Source organism: Mus pahari, chromosome 10 (genome assembly GCF_900095145.1).
Source record: "Mus pahari chromosome 10, PAHARI_EIJ_v1.1, whole genome shotgun sequence".
Classification (NCBI taxonomy): domain Eukaryota; kingdom Metazoa; phylum Chordata; class Mammalia; order Rodentia; family Muridae; genus Mus; species Mus pahari.
The window spans coordinates 91,463,314-91,484,445 of record NC_034599.1 but is presented as its reverse complement, the minus strand read 5'-3'; the positions used below and the strand labels follow the sequence as shown (position 1 = coordinate 91,484,445).

At 43.2% G+C, this 21,132-nt stretch overlaps 1 non-coding gene across 1 annotated transcript; it reads right to left on the bottom strand.

The window, feature by feature from the left end:
- Positions 1-14,948: 14,948 nt before the first annotated feature.
- LOC115064900 lies at positions 14,949-15,097 on the bottom strand. Its single transcript, XR_003844723.1, has one exon. It is a non-coding gene; the product is annotated as a small nucleolar RNA SNORA48 (small nucleolar RNA).
- Positions 15,098-21,132: the final 6,035 nt, after the last annotated feature.

Here is a 21,132-nt window from a genome sequence, read left to right as displayed (position 1 = left end):
CGTATCTTCTTACTTGTGCCCCTTGGACCTCCGTGGAAATGTCTTGGGGTTTGTACCCAATGGGGCTTCCGATGTCTTTGTATCTAATTTGATGGACCACCACCAGACTGGTTTCCGGAATGGCTGCACAGTAGCACAAGGAAATTGCAATGCCCCACCCCACCCACCCCCAGCTCTTGGCATTATCTAGTTTTCCAGTTTTATCAGCCTAATAAACTCTAATCAAATTGTTATTTAATTAACATTTTGATTACTAATTCCCTTTGAATTTTTCTTTCTAAACTGTTAAGCCAATTAGCCTTTGAAGATTTTAATTTGTGTTGCTGCCTCCTGACTTAGTGGACTTTCATGTAACCCCTAAGAAATGTATTCTCTGTTGATGTCAAATGTCATAAATGCATTTCTTCATTCTGTCACCGATGAACGCCTCCTCCATATGTCTCATTGAACTGAAAAATCCATAATTTTGATGTAGTTGAGTTTACCTCTGGTGGTCGGTGCTTTGGAAGTACTATTTAAAAAGATGTTTTTCTATCACTGTGCTGCAGTACATTCTTCTGCATTTATCTGACCATTGCCAATGGTTATTTAATACGTTTAGATCTTGCATCTGTTTGGAATACAGTAATATATTAGGTAAGGATCCAGCTTTTCTTTTCTTCTGTTCTAGCTTCTCCAGTACTGTTACTAAACAATATTATCTTTGATTTGTGCTGCTGTTATCACATAAGAAATATGGTAATAGGTCTACCTTGGCTCTCTGTTGTGTGCTATTGATCTGTATTTTGTTTGTAGGCCGATACCTGAGTGGTTTTTTTTTTTTATTACTTTGGCTTTATAGTATATTTTATTATCTGATAAAGTGGGTTTATCCAGTTTATTTTTCTTCTCTGGGTTGTTTTAATTTAACTATAGATGTTTTATATCTTCTATAGAAGTCATTGAGGTATAACATGCATACATCAAAAGTTATAGTTTCAAGTTCATTCAGCCGAATGTTTATCATCTCTGCATGTTTATATTTCAAGGTATATCTTGATGATTTACGTCGAAGTATAAAAACCTGTAATTATCTGAGACAACCTTAAAGTCTAAAATACTTTTATCACCCTCTCTTTATTTTTTTTTCCTTGTGGCTTTATGTCAACTCTTCCCCCCTCCAACATAGTCATTTTCTGTTTACAACTTCCATAGATTGGTTTTTACCTGGTTGAGAACGTCATATAAATGGAGCCAGGTAGTTGCTATTTTCTAAGTTTAAGATCAATCCCTGTTGTTCTGGGTATTAATATTCGATCCATCTTATTGCAAAGTAAATATTTGTCATTTTCTTTTTTTTTTTTAACTTTGATTTTATTATTATTATTATTATTTTCTTTATTTACATTTCAAATGCTATCCCGAAAGATTCCCATACCCCTCCCCCCACCTCTGTTCCCCTACCCACCCACTCCCACTACTTGGCCCAGGCCTTGCCTTGTGCTAGGTCATATGGAGTTTGGAAGACCAAGGAGCCTCTATTCCCACTGATGGCCGATTAGGTCATCTTCTGCTACAAATGCAGCTAGAAACACAAACCCAGGGGGTACTAGTTAGTTCCTGTTGTTGTTCCACCTACAGGGTTGCAGCCCCCTTCAGGTACTTGGGTACTTTCTCTAGTTCCTGCATTGGGGACCCTGTGTTCCATCCAGTAGCTGGCTGTGATCATCCATTTCGGTGTTTACCAGGCACTGGCGTAGCCTCACAAGAGGCCACAGTATCAGGGTCCCTTCAGCAGTATCTTGCCGGCATGAGCATGAGCATTAGTATCTAGGATTGGTGGCTGATGATGGGATGGACTCCGAATGGGGTCCTCTCTGGATAGTCCATCCCTTCATCCCAGCTCCAAACTTTGTCGCTGTACCTATAATTTTTCATGGGGGTTATGTTCCTCATTCTAAGGAGGAATGAAGTATCCACAAATGTTCATCCTTCTTGATTTTCTTCTGTTTTCCATAATGTGTCTTGGATATTCCAAGTTTCTGGGCTAATATCCGCTTATCAGTGAGTACATATCTAGTGACTTCTTTTGTGATTGGGTTACCTCACTAAGGATGATATCCTCCAAATACATCCATTTGCCCAAGAATTTCATAAATTCATTGTTTTTTATGGCTGAGTAGTACTCCATTGTGTAAATGTACCCTGCTTGTGGACGTTGTACATCGTGGTGCGCACTAGGCTCCGCACCACGATGTACAACGTCCAAAAGCAGGAAGATCTCAGAAGATGGAAAGATCTCCCATGCTCATGGATTGGCAGGACTAACATAGTCAAAATGGCCATCCTGCCAAAAGCAATCTACAGATTCAATGCAATCCCCATCAAAATTCCAACCCAATTCTTCACAGAGTTAGAAAGGGCGATTGGCAAATTCATCTGGAATAATAAAAAACCTAGGATAGCAAAAACCATCCTCAACAATAAAAGAACCTCTGGTGGAATCACCATGCCTGACCTTAAACTGTACTACAGAGCAATTGTGATAAAAACTGCATGGTACTGGCACAGTGACAGACAAGTAGATCAATGGAATAGAATTGAAGATCCAGAAATGAATCCACACACCTATGGTCACTTGATCTTTGACAAGGGAGCTAAAACCATCCAGTGGAAAAAAGATAGCATTTTCAACAAATGGTGCTGGCACAACTGGAGGCTATCATGTAGAAGAATGAGAATATTTGTCATTTTCTTATTGACAGACATTTGGATAACTCATAATTTCTCATGTCCAGTGAGAGCTCATTATCTGTATCATAGTAAAAGTCTTCTGTGGACATGGTTTTTATTTCTGTTTGTAAGATATCTAAGAAAGAGATCTGCTTCTTAGGATGAGTTCAAATTCAACTTCATAAAAATGGCAAACACATTTCAAAATCCTTGCAGTAGTTACCCTTTACCTTGATGTCTTGGACTTCTAGTTGCCTGGCTCTCTGTGACAATGAATTCCGTTCGTGTTTCAGATGGGAGTCATTCTAGTGACTGTGGGATGCACCTTGCTGTCTGTGCTTTTCATTTATGTTGGCCCAGTGACTAATGATATTGAGCACCTTATTGGTTAGTTTCTTTTGGAGTGATATTTTTTAGATAGTTAATTGATTGTTTTTTTCTTGGCTTTTTCTTCTGTGGTTGACTTACAGGAGCAGTCAGTATTCACTTCCCTTTCAATGTGTAGGGTATGAAGCTTTTGCCAGACAAATAATGAGTGTTTTTCCAGTCTGTCTTGCCTTTTCATTTCTTTTTGGTTAGCAGAAAAAATTTTTTTAACTTTGTGCATGCACAATTTACCAAGTTTTTCAAAATGAAAATTATAGTTAATTACTTTTGCGTTTTGATTAAGAGACTCACCCACCTGTTCTGACTTGGCCTCTGTTGCCATGATAAAACATTCTAACGGAAAGCAACAAGAGGAGGAAAGAATTTATTTGGCTTAAACTTCCAGGTGACAATCTATCATTTAAAGAAGTCAGAGCTGAAACTCAAATATAGAAATCCAGAAGGAACAAGGCCCTGCTCTGTTTTGCTCCCTGGCTCATGCTCAGCTAGCTTTCTTATGGAGGAGGGGTCCTCCTGCCTAGGGAGGGGGCAGCCCTCAGTGGGTTCATCCATTCCACATCAACCATTAAGCAAAGCAATCCTTTAGACATGGCCACAGACCAAGCTGACCTGGGAAATCCCTCAACTGAGACTCTGTCAGATTACTCTAGCCCAGTGGCTCTCAACCCCTGGTTTAAAGCTCAGATATCCCGTATATAAGATATTTTCATTATGATTCATAGCAGTAGCAAATTACAGTTAAGAAGTAACAATGAGATAATTTTATGGTTGGGGTCACCACAACATGAGGAACCGTATTCAGGGGAGTTTGAGAACCGCTGCTGGTGCTGTGTCAAGTTGACAGCTGAAACTAACTAGGGCCCTTACTCATGATCACAAAGATGTGTTTTGTTTCAACTAAGGAAGTTTATGAAACTAGCTTCTACATTTAAGTTTATAACCTCAGTGAGTTTTACTATATACATTTGAGATAAATTTTAATGTTAATTTCCCTTCTGCAGAAATTTCAATGTTCTTTTAAAATTATTTTCTCTCCTATGGAATTAGAGTGAGATCTTGGTAAAAATATCAATATACAATGGACATAGTTTGTATTTCTTATCCAATTAATCTATATGCTTGAAAGCATAGCATCTCAATTACTTTACACTCGTTGTAGAATTTTATAGTGGCAGTGCATGCTTCCACGTTCTTATTTTTTTCCACACTGTTTTCAGATCCTTCACATTTCCATTTATAGCTTAGAATCACCGTTTCAATTTCTATATCAAAAAGTTGTGGAAATTTGGATTGGGTTGCATTGAGTGCGGAGGTCAACTGGGGAAGGAGGGATAATTTCCCAGCTGATTCCACATACTGCATGTGGGAGCTTGAGCATCTCACGGGGGATTCTTTCTGTTCTCCTGCTCCCATGTAAACTGTATGACATATTTATCAAGCTCCTTTAATGCGCTGTATGGACAATTGCTCGGAGTTGTACTTTATAGACTTATTTGGAGATAGTTGTTATTTTTATATATTATTGGCATGCATTTATCACACATGGACCTGGGTTTCATGAAGATGTTTTCAGACAAGCATAAGACAGACTTGGACCATATTTTATGAACCATGTTCCAGTCCAACCCCTTGTTAATCTCTCCTGTTCCCTCAGACAACTTCACTTCTACTTTCATGTTTAATTATGGGAGGAAAATTTTTCTTAATTACACATTTGACAGAAGATTAATATCTAGAATTCTGCAAAAAAATATCTGCAAAAAATGAAATATCAAGAAATCAAACAGCCTAGTCAATGCACAGGCTAATGAAATGAGCAGGCTGTTCTCAAAGGATGGGCTATAAATGGCCAATAAACAAATGAAAGGTGCTCAGTTAGTGTAGTTCTTAGTTGTGCCATCTGGAACTGTGGCACAAATCTCTTATTCAGAGTATCATTTATACCTGTACTTATTAGAACTTTAAGATCATCTCCCATGAAAGTTTAAAAATCCCTACATATTTTATAAAATTTTGACTACTGTGAATTGTATCTTTTTAAATTTCTAGTTGGTTATTACTAGTGTAAGGAGATGATTTCTGAGATTGCTCTTAAGTGCGTCAGCTTTGTCAGGCTTTCTTATTCTACAGCTTGACTCTGCTGATATTTATAGATGTCTATGACATTTCCAAGTATTGAGTGTTTTATCTTCTTTTCTTCAAAGTGCTCTTCTCACTCTCAGGATCATGCAATGAACTATAATTACTGAGGTTGTTTGTTTGTTTGTTTGTTTGTTTGTTTTCTGACAGGGTCTCACTCTGTGTCCTAGACTAGCTTTTAAATCACTGTGGGGATCAGGGTAGCCTCAAATTCTCTGCAATGATCCTATCTTAGCAACCCCTGCTCCCTACCCTAATGCTGGGATTATATACCTGAGCCACCCCCCATCTGCAATCACATTTAAACTCTGATATTTTCCTTGTCCTTGGTTTGTATATCCCTAGCCACAGTAGAACTGAGCTCATAATAACTGACTGTCTTGCCCAACTTGGGCCAAAGAGATCCCCCTCCTCTCTCTTAAGGAATTTAGAATTATAATTCAGCATTTCTGGTCAGTATCTTTGAGGCCAGTGGAGTGGAAGATACTAGAAGGATGAAGGTCAAATAGGGCAGCTATGTTTTGTTACTTAGACACAAAAGCAAAGTGAGATTAAAACAATGTAAAAGGAGAAAGTTGAGGGCTGGGAGGAGAGCTCAGTCAAGTGTTTGCTGCAGAGATGGAAAGACATGAGTTCAAGGCTCCGAATCCATGTAAAAAGGGCCAAATGTGTGATGTGCAGATGTAGTATGAGAACTGGGATGTGGGGCACGTATGTTGATGGAGGTGATTGGATAACCAGTCTAAAATACTGGATGAGTGCCAAGTCAATGAGAGAATGTACTTCGAAATAAAGGTGAGTAATAACAGTAGTAAAGACCAAGGTGGTCACCACTGAAGAAACTAGTATGTACACCTGAGAGATCCAACTCTAGGCTCTATTGAAATGCATGTCCTTACATGTGCATGTGACTATGCATATATGTGCCTGCACTACATACGTCTGTACATACACACAAAACTAAGGTAGTTTGAGAGAGGAGAGGGAGAGGGAATGGGAGAGGGACAGGGGGAGGGACAGGGACAGGGACAGGGACAGGGACAGGGACAGGGACAGGGACAGGGAGAGGGAGGGAGGGAGGGAGAGAACTTAGAGAGTGTGTGTATTTGGAACTGCTGATTCAGACTGTGGAAGACCACCGAAGACCTGGAAGTAGAAAGGCTGTGAGAAAAGTGTTTTTTTCCTGGGAATGCTTCGTTTCACTCTGCTTTGGGGTTTAATGAAATTCTCTACAATGTGTCCCATTTTACTTACGCTCATTTGATGGACTTATTGACTTTAATGCTTGGGTAACCCAGAACACATCTCTATACTCCAGTTTTGCACAGACACAATTAAACCTAGGACGTTCAAAGACATCACAAATTACAGAATTAGCCTTAAATTGGTAAGTATTGTTTCCAGAGCAGGTTTCACCCAAGTCTTACATTTTGGCTTAGTTATTTTTTTTAGTGTGGTGATAAGACACCATGACCAAGGCCACTTAGGAGAAAAGATTTAGTTGGGAGTTTACATTTTCAGAATGTGAGTCTATGTCCATTATGGGGATGAGCATGGCAGCAGGCAGGCATGTATGGTGCTGGAGCGGTAGCGGAGAATTTAGATCTCACCCACAAACATGAGGCAGTGAAAGTTAACAGTCAATGGTGTGGGCTTTTGAAACCTTGAAATCCACTACCAGTGGTTCACTTCTTCCAAATATATGAGCCTATGTGGCGTATTGTTATTTAACCACTACACAGTCCATGCATTGTAAGGGCTACTTTGCCTCCTCCCTTCTCCCATAGCACATCATTTCATCTGGCTAGCCATAGCTCATCGAATCATTTCAGCTTCTTCATTTCCACTTTGCTGTTCTGGTCTGGCCATCACCTGGTTCACTGTTACAACCTCCTACTGTTCTTCCTGTTATTGCCACTTCCTATGCATCTTCCTTCAGTTGTCAGAGAATCCTCTTAAAATTTAAATTAATTTTTAGACCCTTCCTAGCTTGCTCCTCTAGGCATCCTGGAAAAGTACTCAACAGAGGGAGTTCGGAAGTCCTAATTGCAAGGCAGCTATGAGAATAAAGTCCAGAATCTCATCTTTGGCTTGAAGGTTCTCCACAGTCTCCTGTAGATTCCTGTACCCAGCGACCTCCAAGGTGTCTTCATGCCTGTGGATACATGACCCTTCTGGAGGGAGAAGCTGCAGATGCTACAGATAATGCCCCAACGTCCCGTCTGCTATTGGGAAGGGGTTTGTCGTCTTAGGACCTACTCCCAGGAGGATCAGGGTTGGAATCCTCATCCTCTGGAATGGTCTCTGCCCTTGAGACCATGCTCCCAGCTGGGTAGGCCAGATGTGGCTATCTCTGAAAAGCTACTGTGGCCCTAGGTTTTTCTTTCCCTGACTCCTTCAGATGTCTAACACCTATCACATGTCCTTAGAGATGGACACAGAGTCTGGTATCTAAGCTGATACCTGATGCGGTCTCTTTCTTTCTTTCTTTCTTTCTTTCTTTCTTTCTTTCTTTCTTTCTTTCTTTCTTTCTTTCTTTCTTTCTTTCAATATACAATATTTTATTATTATTATTATTATTATTATTATTATTATTATTATTATTATTTTCTTTATTTACATTTCAAATGCTATCCCAAAAGTTCCCTATACCCCCCCCGGTCCCCTACCCACCCACTCCCACTACTTGGCCCTGGCCTTCCCCTGTGCTGGGTCATATAAAGTTTACAAGACCAAGGGGCCTCTCTTCCCAATGATGGCTGATTAGGCCATCTTCTGCTACATATGCAGCTAGAGACACGAGCTCAGGGGGTACTGGCTAGTTCATATTGTTGTTCCACCTACAGGGTTGCATCCCCCTTCAGCTCCTTGGGTACTTTCTCTAGCTCCTCCATTGGGGGTCCTGTGTTCCATCCAATAGCTGACTGTGAGCATCCACTTCTGTGTTTGCTAGGCACTGGCATAGCCTCACAAGAGCTCACTATATCAGGATCCCTTCAGCAAAATCTTGCTGGTATATGCAATAGTGTCTGGGTTTGGTGGCTGATTGAGGTCACTTTCTTGTTTTAATCTTTTAGATTTTTATCTCATGGCAGAAATTACAAGCCCATGTGTGAACTGTGAGTCTGAAGAGTTAAATGCGGTGTTTAAGTCCTCTCTCCTCTGTCTTTAGCACCAGAAAGCTTTCTCTTACGGGTCACCTCCATGTGTTTCAGGCTCTTAACTCTGTTACCCTGGATGGTACCTCCTAAAGCCTGTTTCTTCAGGAAGGCTTCCAGGAATCCATCGACTTTGAATGCCTTTGGATTTCTAAACTATAGGGTCCTTGAAGCTTCCCAGACTATGGTGGAAGATATGGTAGATGAGTTGGGGTGTGTTCACACATGCTCCCTGTTTGGAGTGACTACCCCTCCATACACACCAGCAGAGCTCAGTTCTGTTTATCCCACAGGAGCCATCTCCACTGCCTTTCCTGCATCACTGACTAGGTGAAGATAGGTAGCTGTCCAATTTCTATCATGGGAACTCTGCTGTGGGCTGGGTGGCATTGATTTCAAGGGGACTTTTAAGGTGTGGCTAGACCCAAAGCATTGAGGAGTCCATGTGATATATGTAGTAGAAAACATGGACCCACAAAAGCAAGTCAGCTATGGCATCACCAAGTCTCACCCTTGGAGAGATCAGCTGGTCCCGGTCATTCTAGTGTCCCCTTGAGTCAGAACCATAACATTAGTGAATGCTTCTGTGGCTTACAGTCGTAGCTTGTCTTAGGTAACTTGAATTGGTTTTTGCTACTTCAGACGATAAGAGTCTTGAATAAATCGATGTCTGTGATACTGAATTATACTTACCTCATCTTTCTGCATCCAGAAGTTTTCAGCTGGAGGCAGAAACTGGATGCTGTGTATGGCAGCTTCACAGAACCCAGAGCATTGTGATAGATTCAGCAGGGACTCAATTATGATTTCTCAGCTAAATGGACTATTTGCAATGGAAAATATACCCAGATGACCTTGTTTATATTATCTATGAAATAGATGCACACATATTAATAACATTCTCTAAGAAACAATGATTAGCCCTAACAATGCTCACTATTCAAACAATAGACATTAAAGAACATTATCATTTTTACCACAAACCGATGCAATCATATCTTGTAACAGTTTTTTTTTTAATTTCTTGTCAATCCTCTTCTGTTCCAGAGCGATCAGTGATTTCCACTGCATACTGTAATGCATGCAAAGTTGTGAGTCCGACATGTTCTCTCCAGAACATGGCCCTAGGTTCCCTACCATTCATTCTATGTCTAACCTTCTTCAGTCTACATTAGGTCATTCCCCATCCTGTTGTTCAAAGTCCACCACTTGCTCAGACTTCTACTAGTGCCATTAAAAAAAACCCAAAACCAAAAAGCTCTCAACATGTCACTTCTGGTAGGAAAGTAATTTAGCATCTTGTATCTCTTTATACTAATTCAATTTTGTTGTCTCCAGGGACTTCTTGGAGGAGTAGGCAAAGGCTAGGATACAGAGCACAGTGAACTGTGGGGAATAAGTTGAATCCAGTCTCAAAACCATCCCATCACTATGTCCCAAATCATCTTTCTAGGTTCTTATCACTGGCATACACACACCAGTGACTAAGGCTTCACTTATTTTATTGAGCCTTTCCCCAACAGTTGACAGAAACAACTGGCTTTTCCTTAAGTCTTTGGAAATAGAGAACCACAGATCCATACTGAAGTCACCACCCCGTTCCTGTGGAGAGATTCTAGAACAGTGATTTTCAACTTATAGGTTGTGACCCCTCTGTGGTCTCATATCTAAAATTCTGCATATCAGATATTTACATTACAAATCATAGCAGTAGCAAGATCACAGTTATGAAGTAGCAATGCGATAATTTTATGGCTGGGGACACCACAACGTGAAGAATGCTATGAAAGGGTCTCAACCTTAGGAAGGTTGAAAAATCACTGGTCTAGAGCCATTTGCAAACGCAGTTTAGTAGTTAAGTACCAGCGAGGGATGAACACAGAGCCTCCAGGAGCCAGGACAAGAAAACAGAGGACACTTTCCTCTGACTCCTTTGTGTCCTGTTCCCTTTGTCCACTGGGCTCAGCAAAATCAGAAAGAGCATCCAGTGGGTGGTAAACTGAGCCAAGATTGAAGGATTTATAGGAATCTGTTTCCTGCTGACCCTTCCGCAGCGTCTCTTTACTCGCCCCGTCTTCTCTTCCCAGGCTAGTAAGCCTGAAAATACTCAAGATGCTCATTCACAGTCAGCATTTCTACTCTTTATCTTTGAGGAGTAGCTGCGAATTCTGAGTGTCGGGCTTTGAGTTGGCTGAAGCGGAGGAGCCCCTGGGCACAGGTGACTGTCGATCAGGTTGCCCGTGTGCTATTCTCCAGCCACAGCAACTTAATGCAGCTAGCAAAAAATCCACAGAGCGCAGCTCGTGCCTGCTGTACAAGTCTCTTTGGGTCATAGAAAACTCTATAATATTCATTTTCCAGAAATCGAAGCTTTCCCTTCGGGTAACACATCAAGATTTACTGTACCTGAGACAGAATTAGGCACTGGATTAGGAATTCAATGCATGCCAATCTATCTTCCTTCCAGCGAGATATTGTTGCACAAATCAGAAAATCATAGCCTGGCTGTATAATCAACAGCATTTCCTTCCAGAAAGCGTATTACAGCTGGAGCGATAAGACCTATTGAAGCCGTGGATAGCAGTACTTGAGGGTTTTGAACAGCCACACTTTCTGGGAACCCTTGTGACTTTTTCCAAATGCATTTGAGGAGTTTTCAAGTCAGCTCTACTCCCTATAATGTGAGTGGATACATCTGAGGTCAAAGGTTCATTCCCACAAGGGGCAGTAGTCTTCACTTCTTACAACTATATTTTCAATCTCTAAGGCTGCAGCCATTCCAGTGAATCTATTCTGTGTGAAACCCATATGCACACACACAAATCAATCTACCAACTCTACAGCCCATTCCTATCACAATCGCATTTCTCAAGTTCTTCATAGGCAAGCAATAGCAATCACCTATGCTGTGTTTAGCATGACTATTTGTGGTAGGCCTTGTATTTACAAAATTCTGTGTTTTTACATAATTTTCCTAAACACAACAATCCAGTGAACTCATATTAATATTCCTATTTCTGGCTTGGATGACAGAGGTCTGACGTTGTCATACAGACTTCTCGGGGTTCTCTAGCTAGGAATATATATGAAGTTGTCTCTTTTCCCCCCTTCTCCCTCCCTCTCTAGCCTTTAACAGCCTGGCCTCCTGCATGGATCTGCAGTATTAAGAGCACCAGTGGCTCACGATAGTAAATCTAATGGAAAATTTTCAGTGCTTACCTTAGGCGACCTCTCGGCCGCCTTTGCCAAGAACCTCGTCCTCAGTACAGTCCAGTGCTTTTGATTTTCACCTCCACTGGATACTCTTTCCGTCTGTGTAGCTCTTCTCATATCTCTCACCTCTTGGTGTTGATGTGACTGGGCGGGGCATCTGCGTGACACACTTTTCTCTTCTTACAGTGGTACCTACCGTTGGGTGGGCTCATATATTGCAACAGCTGTAATTGCCATGGGTAGGCTTCCTGGCTTCAGCTCTTCCTCTCCAGCTTGACCCTGTCTTCTGTCCTAGCTCTGTAGCTCCTTCCTTGCTCTAGACATCAATGTCCTGGATGCCCTTCGGGCATACTGAACTCAGGACACCCCTACGGATGTCTGAGGACACCATAGTTGGGCTTACCAGGCTTCACCAGACCTGTGAGCTTTACCCAAAGGTCTGTCCACACAGCTCTGTAAAGCTGCCCACTGACCAAGCCCCTGCCTAGCTCTCCTGAGCCCTCTGAAATGCAGTTGAATTACTCCTCCAGCCTCTCGCTTTTGAGGATGCCCCAGCAGTCCTACCATGTGAGTGCTGCCTTTTCCCCTTGGAGTCTACATTTAAGGTAGGCATCCTCCTCAATGCCATGCTGCCTTTTCCTGATGATCCTTTCTTCTTCCTAGTAAGCCTCTATGCCAGTCTGTCAAATGGCAAGTTGTGGGATAACGTGCCCTTGATCCTGGCTGTTGAGATTATATGCTGTCCCGTAGTCTCTCTTCTCCGGCTATTAGTCATCAAATATTTGAGTTCTTGGATCAGTGCATTTGCCATCATTTCTTACTAACATCAGCATTTTGGCTATGACTCATCTCCCTTCATGACTGACCTCTCCGCTACGCTGACACCTTTCCCAACTCCACCTTAGTCATCATTACCTACTGGAATGCCCACAGCTTTGCCTTCAGTCAATCCCTGCATCCCTAGAGTCTTAATTTTTAGGGCAGCAATCTCAATCTACCTTTCCATATTGCTTCTTTTGCTACCTTATGGACAGTCATCTTGGAGTCACGGGCTTTCCAGCTCTAAGTCTGCCACTTCCGCCTAACCTGCCTCTACTACCCCTACTGATAGCAAACGTTCTTGTTTCTGTCCTTCACCGTGCTTCTTTCTTGTATCTACCCTTGCTTCTCTTCCTTTTCACTGTGCTTCCCTGGATAAACCTCAATATTTCCTGTTGGTTAAAGCTCCCTGTCCACCTGTGGTATTCTGTCATTTAAGGGGCTAACCAAGGCTGGAGAACAACACTAGTTCTTATTTAAATTTTATCACCACAGATCTCAAGTGAGGTCCAGACCTGGACAACAGCTTCTCATCTTTCGGCTTTCCTCAGCATCCCAGTATCTCTTTGCTCTAAATCTGTAATTTAGCTGCTTTCACTGAGAAACTTGCCTCAATTTCCCTCCAGTACCTCCATCAGCTTATCTGCATTTGGACCCAAAGGTTGTGACTGTACAGACTTGTACACTTATGCTTGTGTCTCTCAGGGTCCAAACACTCTACTTAAGAACCAGTCTCACTTTCTTATAACATCAACATTCTCTTGGGGTTGAGTCTAGACCTTAAAAACTGGTCCTGTCCTTGACCAATCTTGTCCTTCTCTCTACAGTCCTGTGTGTTCACTCCTCTTTAGCGTATGGCTTTTGGGAAAAGCTTATGTTCACTGCCTTCACCTCCGACGTTTAGAGCTCACCCCAAACAATCACTGTCTTTACCTTACCGAGTCCCTATGATTGAGATCAATAACATCTACACTCCCAAACCCTAGAGCCTATCTTAGTTCTTAGTCTTAGTCCCTTAGCTGAATTTGTGTTGCCATCTCCCACTCCTTCTTCCTTGAGCCCTTTTCTTCCTTAGTCCTCTGGGATAGCAGGGCGGATTTCTCTCCCGAAATCTAGGATTTGGGCTACTATCCAATTTCTATGTCTAATTTAGCATCCCAAACTCAATTGTGTTTGTTGATTTCTATCCAGCCCCACGTCTGAGTTAGGCTCAGCCACTTAAACATGCATATATTTGGACAATACCTTATTTGTAGAATGAGTATAATGTTTCTAATAGATATTGTTGAAGTAGTGGTTGAGTGAGGGAGAAACATGAAGCACTCCTGCTAATGCCTGGGACATAGTAAGTGCTAATTAAATGACAAGTCTCCCCTGTCCTTGTCTCACATAGGACTTGGGTGTCTCCCACTTTGTGAATGGTGTCACCCAGTTACATAGTCCATAGTCACCCAAACCAGAATATTACATCACCCCCATGTCTCCTATATGGTCTTAACCACGCAGACTAATTCATACCCAAGGTCAACATCCAGCATTGCATTTTAAAAAATGTTTTTATTGATTCCTTATGAGTTTTACATCATGCACCCCAGTCCAGCTCATCTCCCCATCCCCACCTATCCAACACTTCTCCTGCTAGGCTACCCAGTGCCGCTCTCAGCAGGAAGCAGTCAGCTCTCCTGCTCTCATGCCCTTGGGACCTGTTCACTTACACACACACACACACACACACACACACACACACACACACACACACACACCTCTAGAGCCAGTCAAGGAACTGGCCCCACTCTCCTAAGTGCCGCAGCATGTGAGAGGATGACCCAGCCCTCCCACTCTCACACCCTTGGGACTGGTCACCCATGCCTTTGTCACCAGGACCAGCTCCACAGCATTGCCCAGGCAAGGTGCAGAGCCTGCTCTCCCAAGTGCTGCCACTGGTGAGAGATGGGGCCAACTCTCCAGAGGACTGCATCTAGGGAGGGGCAGAGCCAGTGTGTATATCTCCTGGACATCCACATGTTCCCAGCAACCGCCCTGACCAAGAACATCTCTATAGTCTCTAGTGGCAATTTGACCCACAGACATTGATGCCGACCCCTGCTGCTGCACAAGTCATTGACTCAGATATGGCCCGCAGCAACAGCAAGAGCTGGGACTTCATCATGACCTCATATGGCAGGGCTGGGCACTCATAACAGGCTCTCTTTCTCTGTCCTCAAGTCTCCAGTCCCATTTTTCTTCATAATGATCCCATGGCTTCATTCCTCTTTCTTTCCCATCAGACCATCACATACTTGCAAACTGTGATGGCTCTTGCTGTAGGCAGAAGCCCACATGGCTGGTGGGCTTCTGGGTGTCATCCTCCATCTGTGCTGTGTGGCATAGGGGTGAGTGGGTGTCTGTGGCCCACCTGTGCTGTGCCCTGGATGGTAGGTCTGTGGGTGGCATGACAGTCAACAGATCTCCGCCTGTCTTCCTCCTCTTTCATTGCACCCCCTGGGTTTGATGTGGTTTTTATGAGTTCTAGGCATAAGATAGCTTTGGCCACCAAGCCACGTGGCTTCAAGCTAGAATGAACAAAGAACTTCCACCTGCTCTGCCCCTGGCTGATGTAAGAACAGCACTACCAACAAGGTGCCTCTTTGCCCATTACAGTGGGGGCAGGGTGTGGCATTCTGCCATTCTCAAGTCTTTCTGTGTCACTTAGTTTCCCATCTCTTTGCCCCATCTACAGCTCATCTCTTGCCTGCCTGTAGCTTCCCACTGGCTTCCAGGTCCTGTCTTCCATCCTGCAGCTGGCGATGGATGCATTTTCTAACCATATCGCTTTCCTTCAATTTCTCCCCATGGACTGCAGGAAAAGATCTAAACTCCTCAGCATCGCTGCTATATAATACATTTGGCCTCTGCTCCCCCCACCCCACCCCATCCTCTCCATCCTCTGCTCAAATCCATCATAGAGCTTTTTGGGATCATTTGCTGTTTCCAAAGGTTGCCATTTGTTCTGTTCTCTTAACACTTTTGCAAGTGCAGTTCCTTTTCGCCCGGGAGACTGGAGTACCCTCCTTCCCTGGGTGTTCATACACTTCCGTTTCTAACAGGCTAAGTCTGCCTGATTTGGAGTGGTCTTCCACTTAAAAGATCTCCTTCTAATGTAGACTCTGAGCTTGGTGGGAGACTTCATGCTTCATATCCCTGGAGACAGTAATTTCAGTCCCTTGGCCTTACAGTGTTTTCCAGTTTCTCACTCCCTGAGACCTACACTTCATTGGATATATACATATACATACATACATACATACATACATACATACATACATACATACACACACACACACACACGCACACATATATATTTTATACACTTATGTGTTAAAACATTCACTCTTTGATATTTTGAAATGAAGCTGTAGATTATATGGTCTACAGGATCCTTCTAATTCTAAAATATCAGGAAGGACTCGCTGGTTTATTGTACTTTGTGGGGCCAGGGTATCATCTTTGGGTTACAAGAGCTCTTTAGCTGAGAGATTCTGAGACCATTTCACTCAGTCAAAAATAGCCACACAATTGATTTACCTTCTTTTATATTCAGTGTTTAGACACTATCTCCAGTGAAAATAATTAAGATATTTTCCTTTGGGGAATGACTTAAGTGTTTTATATTCATTTTCCACCCTGGGCTACTTAGAATAATGGAGACAGCAAGATGCAACAATTAAATGGTGTTACTCCCTCAAATCCACTTGCTCCAGTTTATAATCCTATTCCCGACACACTATGGCAAACAACTTTCCTACAGTGTCTCCTCCCTGATGTGTTAATGAATCTTCCTGTTCATAAGACCTGTGCTACTGTGAGGATTGTTAACTCTTTGGAGGAGGCAAGAGTTAAGCAGTTATGGGGTCCACCATATGCATGATCAGAGAACCAAGATCAGTCGTGGGATTTCATGGGCAGCAGTATATCCCGTATGGAGTAGTGTATCCACTATCTATCTACTCCTGTGACTCTGATATTAGCAGTGATCTAAGCATGAATGAAATTAAGCCTTGGCCCGAGAGAACTTGTTGATTAGAGGAGGATAGTGAAAGAGACAGGATGACATGTGACGGAGGCAAGAGAGCCCAGGAGGGAAAATGCAGAAGACCCATGGTCAGATCATCTAGACACATTGTAGAAGGCCTCTAGAAAGTGATGGAGACCATGTTAAGACGAAACATAAAAAATAAATAATGACATTCCAGAACCGAAAGGAAACCAGAATCGGAGCACTACAGGGATGAGGGAAGACTTTGAAAATGGAGGGAAGATCGCACCAGAAGCCAGTAGTTCCTAAGTACCTCTCTGAGGAATGCCAGTAGGTACGATAATAAGAAAATTAAAGAAAGAAACAGAGCCATACCCTGACGGTCTTCCCAGGACAAGGAACCACACAGTGTCAGGCGTCCGTAAACCTTCCTGTTTCTGAATTCTAAGGTTCTCTGCTGCTTGGCAATATATGGGCCTAAGTTTTCACCCAAGACATCAGACATGGAGGAATAGAAGATGTTGAGGAATTCTGAGGCCATCTCTGCCCATTTCCAAATACCAGGTAGCTGGCTGCTCTTCTTCCCTTTTCTGTTCAGTTCTTTGGGAGAAAAAAAAAATGTAGTGACTATGTGAGTAGAAAGTTATTAAACCACCACACTGAAAAGATTTACTTGAATCCTGAAGGCAATAGGGAGCCATTGAAGTTTATTAAGCATGGAAGTAACCCAGTTTATGTAGCATCTTAGAAAGGTCAGACTGCAGGAGCAGTGAGGAGCAAAATGCATTTGAAAGCAGATGAAAGGTAAGAGGGCTGGAGAAGATGCTGTTGTCATGGTACCAGGAACATCTGCAAGGACTGGGAAATCAGGCAGGCAGCCACATCTGGGACCTGGGCAAGATGGTAGAGGGTAAACCAGAGAGGAGCCAGCTTCAGCCCTTAGTGCTTGGGAGCTATCTGTCCAGCCCGACTCTTCAGCCTTGTTACCAAGTTCACCTCCCTCTTCTCTCTGAAATCCTGTCCTTGGGTTGTTTTTTTGTTTGTTTGTTTGTTTTGTTTGTTTTTGTTTTTTTTTTAACCAGGCTAGCCTGGTTTAAAACCTGCTCCTCTGACTCCATCCCTCGGCCTGCTTTCTCCCTGTTTGGCCTGCTTCAGAGACCAAGACCACTTTATTCAGCATCCCAAGCTAGAGGCCTGGGTTTCTCCCTCCGTTGTTGATTCACAACTAACCTCTGAGTTCCGTCAAGTTTGTCTCCTAATTGCTTCTGTACTTCACTGCCATCAGGAATCCCCTCTTATCTCTGGCATGGGCTCCTGCCAGGAATTCCTAGATATTTTGCCTTCCTACCTCCCAGGGTACCCCAGCAAATATCCAAAATACAGGTCCTGGCTGTGTGCATCCAGAACCTTCTTTATTCCCAAAGAGAGAGCAAGCCTTGGGGTACTATCTGTGAAGCTCCAGGCTCTGCCCAGCTCTGTGGCTATAGCCCTTGCCACCTGTCCCAATGCAATGCCACCAACCCTGAGCTCATAGGACGTCCTTTCCAAATCGCCTTGTGTATTAACACATTTACAGTATTGTCTGTGTTGACTCTTTCTGAGCTTTTCTTCTATCATCTTGGTCTTTACCAAGTTAGTTTCTACCCTGACCCACCTCCCATCCCCTTCTACCTAAAACCCCCTCCCCCCACCCTTTAAAAAGGAAATTAGGAATCATACTCTCCCAAAGCTTTGCCTAACTAACACTGGTCTAGCAAACAGCTCCTGGCTTCCTCTCATAGTACCTCCTCCTGTGTTAGACCTGCCATTTGTCACTCTTTCCTCCTTCTGGGTGTCTGCTCCTACAGGCAAAGATTCCCTCGGGTTTACTTCTGTGCAGCACAGAGCACCGGGGTTGGCTCAGACTTAATAAGCACACAAAGTGTATTTGTGGAAGAAATGAGTGAATTGATAGTAATGTGTGCCAAGGGCTTCTTATAGACCCAGCTGGGCTTAGATGATCTCCTTGGCTCCACACACATCCCCTTCGGGGAAGCATTATAACTAGCATCCTCCTTTGTAGCCAAGAAAGGGCTGAGGCTTACTGTGTGTTAAGAGTCGGGATTCAAACCTAAACATATCCACTCTGGAGCTTCAGCTCTATATCACAAATGAATTTGTCCATTGTGACAGCAAAGGGGGGCTGCAACTTCGGGGCCTCTATCTCCGTGGAGTAATTGCCTCTGGAAATGAATGATGATGAATTCTGGGGTTCCAAGGCTCCTTCTGCTTCGCTATTGTTGTTTTAACTCCTTCTTCCCAGATTATAAGCCTGCTGTCCATCCAGACCAAAAGGCAACCAGCAGATTGGGAAAAGGTCTTTACCAATCCTAAATCTGATAGGGGGCTAATATCCAATATATATATATATATATATATATATATATATATATATATATATATATATATATCTCAAGTGGTTGGATTCCAGAAAACCAAACAACTCTATTAAAAATGGGGTATAGAGCTAAACAAAGAATTCTCAACTGAGGAATACCAAATGGCTGAGAAGCACCTAAAAAAATGTTCAACATCCTTAATCATCAGGGAAATACAAATCAAAACAACCCTGAGATTCCACCTCACACCAGTCAGAATGGCTAAGATCAAAAACTCAGGTTACAGCAGATGCTGGTGAGGATGTGGAGAAAGAGGAACACTCCTCCATTGCTGGTGGGACTGCAAGCTGGTACAACCACTCTGGAAATCAGTTTGGCATTTCCTCAGAAAATTGGACATAGGATCCAGCAATACCAATCCTGGGCATATACCCAGAAGATGCTCCAACATGTAGTAAGGACACATGCTCCACTATGTTCATAGCAGCCTTATTTATAATAGCCAGAAGCTGGAAAGAACCCAGCTGTCCCTCAACAGAGGAATGGATACAGAAAATGTGGTACATTTACACAATGGACCATTTATACTATTCTATGTTTGCCACATGGCTAGTTATCTCTCCTCAGTTTTTTATGTCTGACTTCCTTTGAGTCTGGGTGGGGAACCCCCCACCTCTTACCTGACTTTCTCCCAAAGTTCTGCTCTTTCTTTTTGCTGGATGTCCTACCTTCTACTCCAGCCTTAGCTTACTGGCCATCAGCTTTTGATTGACAGGTGATACTTCTACACAGTACACAAGGGATTATCCATGCACCTAGCAATGGTTACCTGCTTATATACCCTTCAGGAAGTATGGGGTCTTGTGAACTTCCCCTATGACTGGGCCATCTCAGGTATCCTTCAGGTGATCATGGCTGCTCAGTGTTCGTTCATGAGAGTCCATTTCATACCTGGTGGCAGCATCTACAGCTTGCTACCCCTGAAGCACCTATGGTGTAGCTGCTCTTACATGCTGCATGAATGGTAAATAGTTCTCAAACTCTAGGGGCTGCAACCTCCCAAAACTCAACCCTGTGGTGAAGTTTGGGAGTCCTTGCCCACAGCAAACTTTTCCTCTTCTCTTTCCAGAGCCAGCAGCTGCCAGCTGACCCAGGGTCTGGGGAGTGATGGTGACTTTGCATAGCTCAACCATGAGACCTAGCAAGGAGGTCCCAGAAGTACTTGCTGTCTGTGCCTGAGAGTCATCCTAAAGCTGGGGACCCGTGATCTGGTGCCAGCCTCCTGCAGGACACACCAGCCATTTCCAAGGGGTTCTATATAAGCCATCCTAAGTCTCTGCCTCCCAGAGTCGTCCCCCCCGGGGGGGGGGTGTAAACTCTCCACCCACCCCAAGCACTAACTTAACAAAAGTAAATGATCACAATGGCAGCGTTGTTGTTTCTACCAAAAACACTTTGCATATGGTGGTTCTGTGAAGAGATGGGATTAGTGAACCAAACCAGTATTTATAACACTTGTATATCCTAGAAAAAAAAGTGTGTGTGTGTGTGTGTGTGTGTGTGTGTGTGTGTGTGTGTGTGTGTATGTGTGTGGTGTCTGTCTGTCTATTGGGAGGGTGCTTCTGCGCATATCAGCTTGTAAGATTGAACTACCAATAGACAATCACTTGCCTATTGCTTCCTATAGAAAACTCTTGTAATATGTTTAGTAACTTCTCCTTAATTTTGAATTTCCTTTGAAAAGCAGGAGCCATCCAAGATCCAAGAAGAGGAACGAGTTCCTACATATGTCATCTTACCCCCCTCTGGAGGAACCTGCTGTCTTTTCTTTGTTAGGTAGATGAAGAGGCCAGCTGCCCACAATGCTGATCTGTGTTCTTAAATGTGTTTCCAAGCTGCCAAATGGCACAGGGATGGCCCTGAATACAAGGCCAGGCCACAGTTCCACAGTTGGGAGGGTGGTGAACAGGGAGCTTGGCAAAGGGCTTCCGGATGGACTTGGCCAGGCTGGCAAGGCACAGAGAACTCTGCCGGGCCAGACCATGGGCACTGGACAAATGGCAGTGTCCATCAGCTTGCAAATCACAGCATGCTAGAAGGACAGAAGCACAGAATAGATTTCAGACTTCCTGCCACCAAGTGCTAGTGTGCAAGTGGCCAAATAAGATCCTTCCTCAAGCATGGACAGGATCTGGCTTGTTTAATTCTGAGCTTCCTGTCCAACCTACAGACTACAGCTTGGCCATAATTCCCATACTCTATTTTCCCCCTGGGTTCAGGTTTTACAGGA